Source organism: Caloenas nicobarica, chromosome 27, assembly GCF_036013445.1.
Source record: "Caloenas nicobarica isolate bCalNic1 chromosome 27, bCalNic1.hap1, whole genome shotgun sequence".
NCBI classification, from domain to species: domain Eukaryota; kingdom Metazoa; phylum Chordata; class Aves; order Columbiformes; family Columbidae; genus Caloenas; species Caloenas nicobarica.
The window spans coordinates 278,380-291,238 of NC_088271.1; the positions used below are offsets into that span (position 1 = coordinate 278,380).

Consider the following 12,859-nt stretch of genomic DNA (forward strand, 5'->3'; position numbering starts at 1 on the left):
TGCACTGGCTCCTGGGTCTTGCAGTATCAGCAGTGAATTGACTGCAGACAGATGGACAAAGAGGAGGAGGACGAGAACCAGGAGAGCTCCAGGACTGAGGGTGAACACTGCCCAGATGGCACCATTGCCACTGGGCAAGCGGCCATACATGCCATGACAGGAGCTCAGGACCCGCTTCATCCATCCGCACCATTGCCACGTCCCCAGGGCTGGACATGCCGCGTCCACCAGCATGGAAATGGCTTTTGCCCTGAGCAAGCTCAGGTGAGACCTTTGTATTTCACCAGGCAACACCCCCGCAGGGCAGAACCGGAGCACTGAGGTGCAATCCTGTGCCAGTGGCTGGACTGGACCAACCCCGCACCGGGGCTGCGCAGCATCCCGCAGCATCCACGGCACAGGACAACTCCTGCCCCATTAACGGCAGTGCTGGAGCCTCATGCCGTGGTCCCCGGCACCTGCTAGGCTGGGGAGAACCCCTGTGCCACTCCAAGGTGTCCCAGCCCTCCCGGGGCGCAGACCCCAGTGTTTCCTGGGAGAGTTTTTAGAGTTAAAGCAACACCGGTAGTGGGATTGTCAGCAGCACAAACGCACAATCAGGAGGAGAAGATGTGGGGGGGAAAGCATCCAACTGGCGAATATAATACTTGGAAGGAAAAGCAGATTCAAAAAAAAAAAAAAAAAAAAGAGGGGGTGGTAAGAAAAAAAAAATCTCAGGAAGTCATCTAGTCATTCCTGCTCTTTGCTGAAACAATAGACTCGGGATGCTGGCTAAGTTATAAATAATCCCACTGGCTACACAACACAAATACAAGACAGGAGCAGGGTAACTATCGCTCGATGGAAAAGTGACTCACTACCTTCGTACAACATACCCAAAGAAGGGCAAACGCCGTGGCTGCGCGCCTGCTCGTGGGGCTGTGCCGGGACAGGGGCTCCACCGCCCGGTACCCCTGTCCTGGGGGGGAAAGCTCTGTGTTTCATGGAGCCAAAGCCCATGCAGCTCCGAGACACCTCCACCCTGCACCACAGCGTGCGCCAGCAGTGGTGAGATTGTCCCCAAACCAAAGCCAACCGTGCAGCCTGACACTGGGGGACCGACGGCGAGAAAGCGCTCAAATTGGGGAAAATAATGGGAAGCCACGAACTCCACAACATCCTTCTCTTTTTAGAAAGGAAGTTGCCATTTGCGAGATGATTTGGCTGAGCTGTTTTCCAGATCACTCCTCCGAAATCGGAGATGAGCGAAGCCAACGCACCTCAGGATGCTGGTGAAACTACCCCAAGGGACACGTGCAAGCATCTCTGCCCCAAATACGGCACTGGGGGGGATGTACGTGACCCCTCCAGAACATGAGGAAGGGAAGACCCATCTTTTTGGGCACCCAGGACAACCCCGTGGTTGCTCCAGGTCCGTCGCCGATCACGGCACAGAGCACAACGTGCCGTCACGCCAGGACCGCGGTGCCACACGCACGGCCACAGCAGCAAGGAGCCTTCGTGCCAGGAGTAACTGAGAAAGATCTTCCCAACTGGAGACTGAGAGAATTTGGAAGTGACATAAATTATCCTTTTTTTTTTTTTTTAAGGAAAAAAAAGAAGCTTTTCTAAAGGAAAAAAAAAAGAGCTTCCTGACTTGTTATTCCATTACCGAAATCTGGAAATGCAATCATATTAGTTCAGCTGCATTAACACAACAAAAAACCCCAACAAAAACTGTCTTAAAGATTGAACTGATCTCCAAGGGGCTGAGCGAAAGGAGAACAAAAGTCACAAACCTGTGGCAAGCAGCTTCCCCTGCGAGCACCACGGCCAGCCTGGCACCCCAGTCGTCCTCCGCAGAGGATGTGAAATAATCAGGATATGAAGTGATTTTTCAGGAGGTTTTTTTGCCAGGTAGGTGAGGTAAAAGGTCCCTAAGAGCCGTGTGAGCAGACCCACCTCAGCAACGTAATGCTGAGCTTGTTACGGAGCTTAAGCCAGTTTAAAAGTACCTCAGACAAGGAGAAAAATCCAGCTTCAAGCCGAGTGGAAAGTCCAGGCAATTTGAAGATGCTGCGGGGATGCGCTGCCGCAGACCCAGCTCCTAAACCAGCTCTTCTTCCAGCAGCCCAATGCCACCCGGTCTGAGAGCAGGTTGGAAAAACAAATGGTTTGAAAGAAAAAGTGATGGTTGAGATCAAATTTCTTTTTTAAATCAGCAAAGGAGATTATAAAGCTGCGAGGACAGAGCAGCCGCAGCTGAAACCAGCAGCACCGGGAGGTTCAGTAACAGGATCGTCTCCTTGGCCACGAGCGAAGCTGCCACCAAAAACATGTTGTTTAAGGGTAAATCGAGTAAATTTAATCCCTCTCCTTTGGGGGCTGGAGCCTCTGTACTTCAGAGCACACAGGAATGGCCACCCAGCCAGACATGTTCACTTCAGGTTCTAGAGGAAAGGTGTGAACAGTTTGAACCACAGTACAAGAAATTAAGGAAATTTGCTTTTAAATTTTTTCTTAAAAATAAAAAAACCCCACCAAACCAAACACGGAGCACATGCGACGGGGAGGCACATCCACCTTCCCACAGCCTCTTAGGCTATTCATCATTTGGATAAAATCCGGTTTCGCATTGAAATTCAGCCGGACTTTCAAATGCAAATACAAGGAGAGGAGCAACATATGGTAGAGGTTAGTATGTATTTTTCCTAATTAAATGGCATGCTGCTGTTTTGTATAACAATGTTAATGGGGCATTAAGAAGCCTGAGGAGGAGAGACCACCTCACTTTTTTTTTTTTAAAAAAAAAAAGGTCCCAGAAAGCAGAAGGGGCCCAGGGTCTCCCTGCAGCCACACACGCATCGCAAGGACAGGTTTGGTCCCTCGTCACACGCCAAGTCACCCGCGTCCCCCCGAGTTCTGTAGGACAAGGCACAACGGTAAGAGAGGTGACAGGAAGCCCCAGTGTCCCACAGGCTGGTCCTGCAGGATCTTCTTCTCAGTCAGGGCCATCGTGGGTTGTCCCTGGGGCACGCTGGGGTGCCACGTCTGTGACCAGAGAGCGTCACGATGGAGACCAGCAATGGCTTTTGGAGGGGGAAAAACCTCATTGATGCCTCATCCCCAGGGATGAAGAACAGGCAGAAGATGCTTCAAAATTATCATTCATTTATTTTTGGTCCCTGTCTAACCATGAAGACTCTCCCTGCAAGAAGAAGCTTGTGCCACATTAACTTCACCTCCCTCTTGCTCCTCTACAGCTAAATTCAGAGAGAGACATTGCCTTAGGTCACTGTGGAAGTAAAGAGATGCTTCTCAGGGTTAACAGGAAGGTGGACAATATTTTAATTTTTTTTTTCTCCCTGCTGGCTTTGGAGTTGTGCTAAGTGGAGAACTGAAAAATTCAAGATTAAAAAAAGGGCAGCTGTTCTGGACTGCGTTTTTCCCTCCTTCAGTGAACGACATGCTCCCACCACAATCGTTAACCATGGCAGCGAAAACAGCGTCAAAACAACCCCTACAAAAATTCTCAACAGCTGAATCCAGAAATCTTCACCCACGGTTCAGCTTTTTCCTCTTCTGATGTTCCTTCATACCTATTTTCACCCTACAAGGCCACCCAGGACAGACAAAGCCAAAATCTCTATAACCAGATGACAAAACTACCAAGTCCCCCTCCAATGAGCTGGATGCGGCTGCGGCAGCAGGGGTGTCAGGGTGCCAGGAGAGCACTGCTGCAGAGAGCCCAGCGCAGCCACCGAGATGCTGCAGGGAGCGGAGCATCTCCCGGGTGAGGAAAGGCTGAGGAGCTGGGGCTCTGAGCTGGAGGAGAGGAGACTGAGGGCTGACCTCATCAATGTTTATAAATATGTAAAGGGTGGGTGTCACGAGGATGGAGCCAGGCTCTTCTGGGTGACAACCAACAGTAAGACAAGGGGTAATGGGTTCAAGCTGGAACACAAGAGGTTCCACTTAAATTTGAGAAGAAACTTCTTCTCAGTGAGGGTGACGGACACTGGAACAGGCTGCCCAGGGGGGTTGTGGATTCTCCTTCTCTGCAGACATTCCAACCCGCCTGGACGCCTCCTGTGTAACCTCACCTGGGTGTTCCTGCCCTGGCAGGGGGATTGCACTGGATGATCTGTGGAGGTCCCTTCCAATCGCTAACATTCTGTGATTCTGTGAGAGCTCCGAGCCCGGCTTGCCCGAGGTGATCCCCGATCCTCCACACTCTCAGTCCCCCATACAATTACACATTCAGCACCACAATATTTTTCACACTATATTTCAAGCCTCATTTGGCAACAAAATTAATTAAACTTTAAGTCAACACTGAAGGAGCACAGTACCTTTCTTCCCTCCATGGCATATATAACTCAATTTGTCTGAGCTAATGCGCTAATCAACACCTGTAGTATTTGGGAACCTTCTGGCAGACGGATCCCCCAAGTGAGCAGTGAGATGCTCCCCGAGCCGCGGGTCTCTGCTCCAGCAGGGACATCACTGAGTGACAACCAGCTGTCTGCAGCCCCATCTTTCTGATCAGCCCCTTTTAAGTCCAGAAAGGCCGCACTAAGGTCTCCCCGGAGCTTCTCTCCTCCAGCTGAACCCCCCAGCTCTCTCAGCCCGTCCTCCCAGCAGAGCTGCTCCAGCCTCGGGTCGTTTCTGGGGCTCCTCTGGCCCCCCCAGCAGGTCCATGTGTGTCTGTGCTGGGGACCCAGAGCTGGACCAGCCCTGCAGGGGGGCTCACCAGAGCAGAGGGGCAGAACCCCCTCCAAACCTGCTGCCCACGGGGCTGGGGATGCAGCCCAGGGTATGATTTTGCAGCCTCTGAGCTGGCAAGTGTCATACCAAGCAGGTCACTGCCCATCCTCGCCTCCCAAGCTCATCAAGTTCAGGCAACTGCACGTATCCAGCTGGGCTGGTGGCCTGGGGATGTGTCGGAGAAAGCCAAGCACGCAGTGCTGTCCAGGTCCCTTGTCCTTGCCACGCAGGGACAGGCAGGCGAGCCGGTGCGCCTCCTCGGAGCCTGCAGGCTGCCGCTCCCTTGCTGTGCTCCAGGCTTTTCTCAGCTATTTGGAGATGCTGCGACAGGGCACGATAATCCCAACCCACACGGCTGGGAATCCCAGAGGCAGATGTGGGCAAACTTTTTAGCATAACTGAGACAGCTGTCTCGCATGTCCACCACCAGCCCACCGCTTGGCATCCTCCTTGTGATGGAGAGGGTGCTGGGAGCCACCGGCACGGGGCAAACCCCTCCAGAGCGGGTAAAACAGGCTGAGCAAAAAGTTCAAGGAGCCTCACCGGAGAGCGACTACCAAGACAAAAGAGAAACAAGAGCCAGCAACCAGCGACCCGGGGTTTACCTGCACGGTGATCCCTGCACCACGGGGGAGAGGGACCAAACCCGCTCCCAGGAGCCCAGCATGTTTTTCAGGTCCAGCCTGGTTAACACTGAGCCCATGGCAGGTTTCCAGCCGATGCAGGAGGATCGGCCCCACTCCCGACATTCGCCAACCGTGCCACGCTGCTGCAAGGGTTTATACATCAACTTGCATCTCATCTGGGGTTGAGCACAAGGGTGACGGGAGCGGCTGAGGGAGCTGGGGGTTCAGCTGAGAACAGGAGCTGAGGGGAGACCTTCTGATCTCTGACCTGCCTGAAAGGAGCTTGGAGCCAGGGGGGTCGGGCTCTGCTCCCCAGGAACAAGCGCCAGGAGCAGAGGAAACGGCCTCAAGTTGCGCCAGGGGAGGTTGAGGTTGGATCTGGGGAACAATTTCTTCCCCAAAGGGCTGTGGGGCACTGGAACAGGCTGCCCAGGGCAGTGCTGGAGTCACCATCCCTGGAGGGGCTGGACAGACGGACATGAGGTTCTCAGGACACGGGGCAGTGCCGGGGGTGGGTAACGGTTGGACTCGATGATCTTGAGGGGCTTTTCCAAACAAAATGTTTCTGTGGGTCTATCTATGAGGGGATATGGTGTTTCCCAAGGGCCTCACCTGCCCATCGAGTTCAGACCACGGTCTCTCCTCATGCTCTCGAACCTGCGGCTCAAAGCACTCAGGAAACAGAGCTGCTCACGACTTCACTCCAACACCCAGAGGGAGGCTTGTGTCTACATTTCATTCTTTCACGTAAAGTGGCAGATCACCATCACTTTCCCACTTGGGAATAACATTGTTATCCAGTTGGGTTCAAAATCTGCTCTTGTGTTAGAAAAGCATCAGAAATATCAATTTTCCAAGTGACTTCGGATGCTAGTGAGCAGAGGTGATACCTTTATAGCATTCCTTCAACTTTAACACTGGAGAATGTAGTGCCAAGTTAGAGAAGAAGCCATCCAAGTTAACACAATACACTACGCATTAAATCCACCCCCTTAAGTCACCCATTTGCTGTCTCAAACTGAAAAAAAAAAAGAATAATAATAATCCCAATTTGAGCTTCACCACATATAAACGTTAACAACGGAGATGCACCAGGCAGAGCGACTGGCCGCACGCCGGACACGTGCTGCAGAAGGGCACCCTCTGGAGCATGCAGAATTCAAAATTAGCAGCGGCGAGGTCCAGCAGAAACGCTTGCCAGACCCACTGGGTCCCTTCCAAAGCCATCTCTCCCCTTTGGAAAGGGCACAACAAGCGTGCAAGGCCGCGAGCTGGGATGCTGAGCCAAAGGCAAACAATTCAAATATCTCAGCCCCTCACCGACACATGCCACTCGGGCAGGATTTGAGGTTGGGCTGAGCAAAGCCCAAGTGCCTTGCCCTCCAGAGCATCATTTATAACAAGACCTGGCCCTCACGGTTGAGAAGGCAGCAGCATGAAAAAGGTAATGACATTACACATACAATTAATGCACAACCAGCTCCTCTTATTAGAAGGAAAGCAGGTGTCTGAGTTTGTACACGTTCTTTTGAAACGCAGAAGTTTCACTCCCTGGCCAGCTTCACGTCAGCCTTAATCCAGGCAAGGCACGTGATTTTTACATAAGATCTGCACATCTCGTCATAACCCCTTGAGCAGGCACAGTTACGCCAGTGCTGAACCGCCTCATCCAGGGGAGGAAAAAGCTCTGCCGGCAGAGATAGCTGTGCTGCTGCAGCTCTTCTGGCGTGGTTAAAACTGTGCTTAAACAAGGTCTATGTCAAATTTGCAGTTTCTAAACAAAAGCTGTCACTTACCTCAGTACAGCTCCGTCTCTCTGGCACTCCTGACATTCGCCGTGTTCTTTCCCTAGTTCAAAATTTCAAATCCAGCCAGGAGGACTCTTCCCCAGTATAGGAGAAAAAAACCAAAATAAAACAACTCTACCCTGAAAACGTGCACCAAGACAGGGATGGGGTTATATTTTCCTCTCCCCAGCTTCTGGAGAAGCACCAAGCTGCCGGCAGAGCATCCCCACTGTCCAGCGGCACTGTCACCTTTTTCCTGCTCATTCCTCGTGTGTCCGTCAGAAACCAGTTGTGCCTCTGGCCAGACACTCTCGCTTTCAGCCTTGCGCAAAAGTTCGAGCAAAAACCAGAAATTTGAAGAGAGGTAACAGAGAGAGAAGGTCTTCACGTTTCAAGCTCCCAGGTGAAACGGCTGCCCAGGCGGGGAAGCCCCGGGAGCACGAACACAAAGATCCCAGATACAACTGGGATGTGACGCTGGGTTAAGGGAGACGGGTGTGAAGATCTTCCCTGGCCATTTGTTCCCCCGCACTCGCTATTTCCTGCGACCCATGTTCCCTGCCCCCAGCTTTTGGGCTCTTTTCAAACCCCGTTTTCTGCATCCCGACCCAGCCCACGGGAAGAACAAGGAGCAGAAAGGGGAGAGGAGGGAGAACAGGAGAGATGAAAACAAAGCAGAAAGCTGTTGAACGCACCTGACCAGCATGTGGGAGACAAACTGCACTGAAAGTCCTCCAGGGTTTGTTACTGGAAAGGTTGGGGCTGCGGCACCCAGGGTGTTTCCCTGCAAAACCCTCCTACACCCCGGGCACAGGCTCTGCGGTAGGGAACCACTCCAAGGATGCAGAGAGCAGCAGCGATTGTCTCGTCCCAGCCTAACAAGACCTTTGCAAGCTTCACTTGTCCATGGCAAAGCTTTTTTTTTTTTTTTTAATTATTTTTCCTTTGATAACAGCTAAAAAGCGATTTTTTACTTTGAAAGAAAGTCACACCAATAGGCAGGCAAGTAAATTTTTCTGGTTTGCCTTTTTTTGTTGTGGTGGCGTTGCGTTTAGTGACAGTTTTGCGAGCCCGCTGCACGGGCATGCATGCAACCGCAACATAAACAAGCAGCCTCAAGTACGTTCTTTAATGGAAAGTGCCAGTTTTAAATATCAAGTCACATATTGCGCACCTCATGTCTGCCTTTCATCATCTATCAAAATAGGAAGCAAAGCCCATCACTCCCACTCCAGCATAAGCAAAACATGTGGGAACTAGAGGCACTTAGTAGGAAAATGTGATATATCCTTACTAATAAAAGCTCCTGCTTTCCTCACTGTGGTAAATAGTTGCAAATGCGTTTCTGCAGCCTGAGACTCAATTGCTGACAGTTTAGATTGTTTAGTTCTTCCCAACTAACCGAGATGCTTTTACTGCAAAGGACCAGCGGCTGCTCCGCAAGCTCCTGGCCGGCTCGTCGGACCCTCCCCGCCTCAGAGCTTCCTAACGCACAAAATAATTAAATCTTCAAACAGCTCACTCGTAGCACCAATTAAAGAGACAACCCTCATCTTTCATAGAATTTATTACTTTCAGTGCCGTTGCCACAGGTATCCAAGTTTGAACGTTGTTTAAAGCAGGCTTTCAAAGGAGATACAGACTCACCTACCTCCAGGGAAAATGCGTTTACTTTGTTCAGTAGACTATAACTTAAAATCTGTTACATGCACCAGCTTGTAACTCTTTGAAAAAACTCCCTGGTTAGCCAGCTTCAAATGTATTTTCTGAACTTGCCCCGATCAAAGCAATTCCCTCAACAATGAGCCTCTCACTAGGGAAAAAAAGCACCGAACAAATTTTGGGGGTGGAAATCACAGCGCAGACCAGGAGGGGACTCTCCCTTCCCAACCCACCTAAGAGATCCCAACCGTGGGAGCTCCCTTCACCACAAAGCAAGGAGGAAAAGACGTTTAATGGTGAATGCGCTTACTCAAAAGGAAAGGGGGGGGAAAAAGCGCTACTTTTTTTAGCAGAATTTTTATTTGTGGCGAGCAGAATCGTCCCTTCAGCAGGAGAGCGCCCGGGTCCTGTTCCAACAGGGCACAAACCCGGCACAGCCAGTGCTGCCAGTGTGACGGAGGAGATGTCACCTGCCGATGCAAAGTGCTGCTCCCAAGCTGCCTCTCGCACGACCCTTCGCCTCAGTCTTATTTCCCAGCTCCGCAGAGCCCCACTTGTTCACCAAAGCAAAGGCTCACTGGGCAGCCACTTTGCCGAAAACTCCGCAGCCGCCGGGCGACAGCCCCGGCCCAGGCTGGGGAGGGACAATGACGCTTCTTTGCCTCCTGCCACTCCTACTGTCTTAATGTCAATTAAAAATGGTTATTTCCATGTGAAATTTAGCACGCGCAGTTTCCTGCTCGAGGCGCAGTTTAATTTAGCGTGCGAGGATGGAGCTCATTTCTGATCAGATTAGTCATTTATGAACTATGACATGGAGGGGGACATGGTTTTAAATATTTTGCTACTGCAAATAATAAGCAACCAGTTTGGCGAGGGGACGAGGAAACCGCAGCCCCTAGGAGCAGGACAATAGGAATACAATGAGCACCCCGGCTAAAATAAAATACCAGCAGCAAATGACACGGCTTGGGCTGGAAAACACAAGTTGCAGCTCAAAGCCCCAGGAAGACCAACTTCCCCGCGGTGACCTATATGTGCTATAAATGCCGCAGACACGGTCTGCGTGACGTAAGTTCCATCCGAGCGGCAATTGTTGGGTCTCGCCTTGCCAAGAAAAGGCAAAGCAGAGGTGTGGAATTATTGTCCATGCGGCGGGGTAGCTAAACCAGTTCCTCCCTGGTGCATTTAAGGACAGAAAGGAGGGAAACAGTGGCAGAGCTTAAAATAAAACCAGGAGACAAATATAAAAGCCAAGGGATCTCAAAGCTGGAGGGCTCGTGTTGGAATTTTCCTGGCCTAGGAGAGAGAAACAGGTTCCCCTTTGCAAAGGGGCCACGGGCACAAGTGCCCTGGCAGTTATTGGGATCTGAAAATTATTTGAATTTGGGGAAATTTTATCAGCGTGATTTGCTAGTAGCACTGTTTCAAATGACTGCGCTACCTTATTTTATTTATTAAGAGTTAGGTTAAGTTATGGTTGGACTCGATGATCCTGAAGGTCTCTTCCAACCGATATGATTCCATGATTTACCTTTGGAAGAAAGAATCTCATCTTGGCAAGTGGGGCATTTTGGCTGGGAGTCTGCGGGTCACTGCTTTGCTCCCTTCTCTTCCAGATTCCCTGGGGAAGAAATCGCTCCTCCGGAGGGGAAAAATATAAAAGCTACATATTACCCCAGGATTTCCCCGAGAAGGAAGGAGATTAAAAGCGGGAGGCCACGAATTCACATGTCCAAGGGCGGGCAGAAGCATGAAACACCAATTTCTCTGGCACACAAGGCAGCATCTTGAGTTACTACAATAATCCCAAATAATGAGATCCTGACACTGTGGTGCATGTTACTGAACTAGGACTTAAGTAAATCGGTATTTGCTTCTCCTTTCCAGGCAGCAGAGGGAAACACTGCACTACCTTTATCACTGGATGGGACAGACAAGAGGAAGAAATTGTTGCCCCTGAGGGTGGTGAGAGCCTGGCCTGGGATGTCTCCAGGGATGGGGCATCCACCACCGCTCTGGGCAACCTGGACGGGGCTCTGAGCAACCTGAGCTGGTGCAGACGTCCCTGCTCATGGCAGGGGTGCGACCGGGTGAGCTGGGAAGGGCCCTTCGACCCAAACCATCCTACGATACCAACTGCACAGGAGTGCTTGAAAAACACCAGGCGCATAAAGACGAAGCCCAGGCCTTCCTGCAAGGCAAGAAGATTTAAGGAGCTAATCTCCAGGTCCAGATTAGGGCCTGGCTGCAAGGTGCTCTGCTCCTTCAGCAAGTCCAGGTCTCCAAGTCCAAGGACCATCTGCTCTTCGCCCCCTGACCGCTGCCAGGTTGGTGACGATTCAACTTCAAATCAAATTCTGAGCCAGACGGCTGGTTGTGCCTTTGGGGATGAACCAGTATCTGACTGTACCTTGCTGCCAATTAGTGAATTAAGCTAAACCAAACACCACCAAACTATAAAAACAATCCACTCCAGATTATCTAAGACCTAGCTTAGACACCTTGGATCCCTCCAACAGACACAGTGCATCCTTGTGCATAGCACATCTTGTTAAGGTCTTACCGCAGTTATTCATCCCACCAGCAAAAATCAATCATCAAACATGCAGGACCAGAGAGAAATCACAAAGCCGACACACAAATTAAACAGGCCCCCTGCTCTCCAAAAGTGAGGCCCAAGGGATAACTCCACACTGGAGCAAAAGGCTTTCCCTAAACCAAACCCCGAGCTGCGTTTCAAACCCGGGATGCCCAGGGCAGGACGAAAGAGCAGCCACAGAATGCAGGACGGCAGCGATTGTGCAACCGCCTTCAGTTGTATAACACCAGTCCTGTGTTTTTATGAACTGCTCACAGCTGGACCCAAAACGCAGCAGCCCAGAGGAAGGGTGGTGTCAACATTACCTTGCACTCACCCGAAAGAAAAGAAGGAGCGGGGGGAAAATCAAAGATTTTGTGTCGTTTCGGCTGCTGTACGAGCAGAGGGGGTCCGGCCAGCGCTATAAACTGGCAGCCGAGCGGGAAACCAATTAATGCAAGCTTGCTCTGTTAGTATTCTCCCACGAGCACATCTTTTGTGGATTATTTTAATGGCGAAAGTCGCACATGGGAACACTCGCTGGAGAGATCAGCCTCCATCTGGGTTAACCCAAGAGTTTTCTCCCCTTGAATTTCCTCCAGTGTCCACTCGACAGCTTCCCTGTGTGTAAAAATGTTTGCTCAAAACCATCTTGACATGCAGCTAAACAGCCCAACCTAAAAGCATCGAATTTCAGAGTACACCCCTCCTGTCCTTGCTTCTGCAGGTTTTCCCAAGAGCTGCCCCACAACTTGCTCCGGCATCAAAGTTGCAACCCAGAAATCCCACCCCGGCCCCTGGAAAGCCACCCGGCATTGGGGCACGTAGCCAGTGGGCTATGTAGCCATGGGGCTACATTCCACATAGCCAGTACTTTCCCTGGACAGCTCGAGTTGGCTCAGAGTAGAGAAGGTCAAGTTTTAACCATCCACAAAGCGGCAGCATGTTTCAGCAAGAAGGACAAATTACCCAAACCTCCCGCGCGCCAGGGGCTGCAGCGAGCCCGGCACAAAGCGCTTTCCCCGGGCATCAAACGCCTGGCACGGCCCCACGCCGGCCGCCCGGTGAATTCTCCGCTTCAGCCTCAAATAAACCAGCGCCACGCTTCCCAATCACACATGTAAAGCTCCGTACCCTCCAGACTGCCAGCCCGCTCCACAAACCCTTTGATGTCCACGCCCCCAGCCTCTCCCTGGCAAAGATGCAGTCACTTGGTCCTTCTGGGGACGGGGACCAGCTGGTGGCTTCATGGACACGGGGGGGACAGGTGAGGTTGTGCTCACAGCACCCCAAAACCACAGCGAGGTCCAGCTTGGTGGCTGGCGACACGGCTCCCGTGTCCCCAGGGCAGCCTGGTGGCACCTGGTCAGGGTGGTTTTGTGAAGGTCCCTTCGGGAACGCCGAGATCCCACCCATCGGCAGGGAGCTGCATGGAGCAGACACCCAATCCGTGCCAG

The 12,859-nt window shown here is 51.6% G+C and overlaps 1 protein-coding gene across 18 annotated transcripts in view; it reads right to left on the bottom strand.

Moving 5' to 3' along the window:
* TCF3 (transcription factor 3) overlaps positions 1–12,859 on the bottom strand; it is a 79,508-nt gene that overhangs the window by 56,390 nt on the left and 10,259 nt on the right. The gene's annotated exons all lie outside the window — the stretch shown is intronic.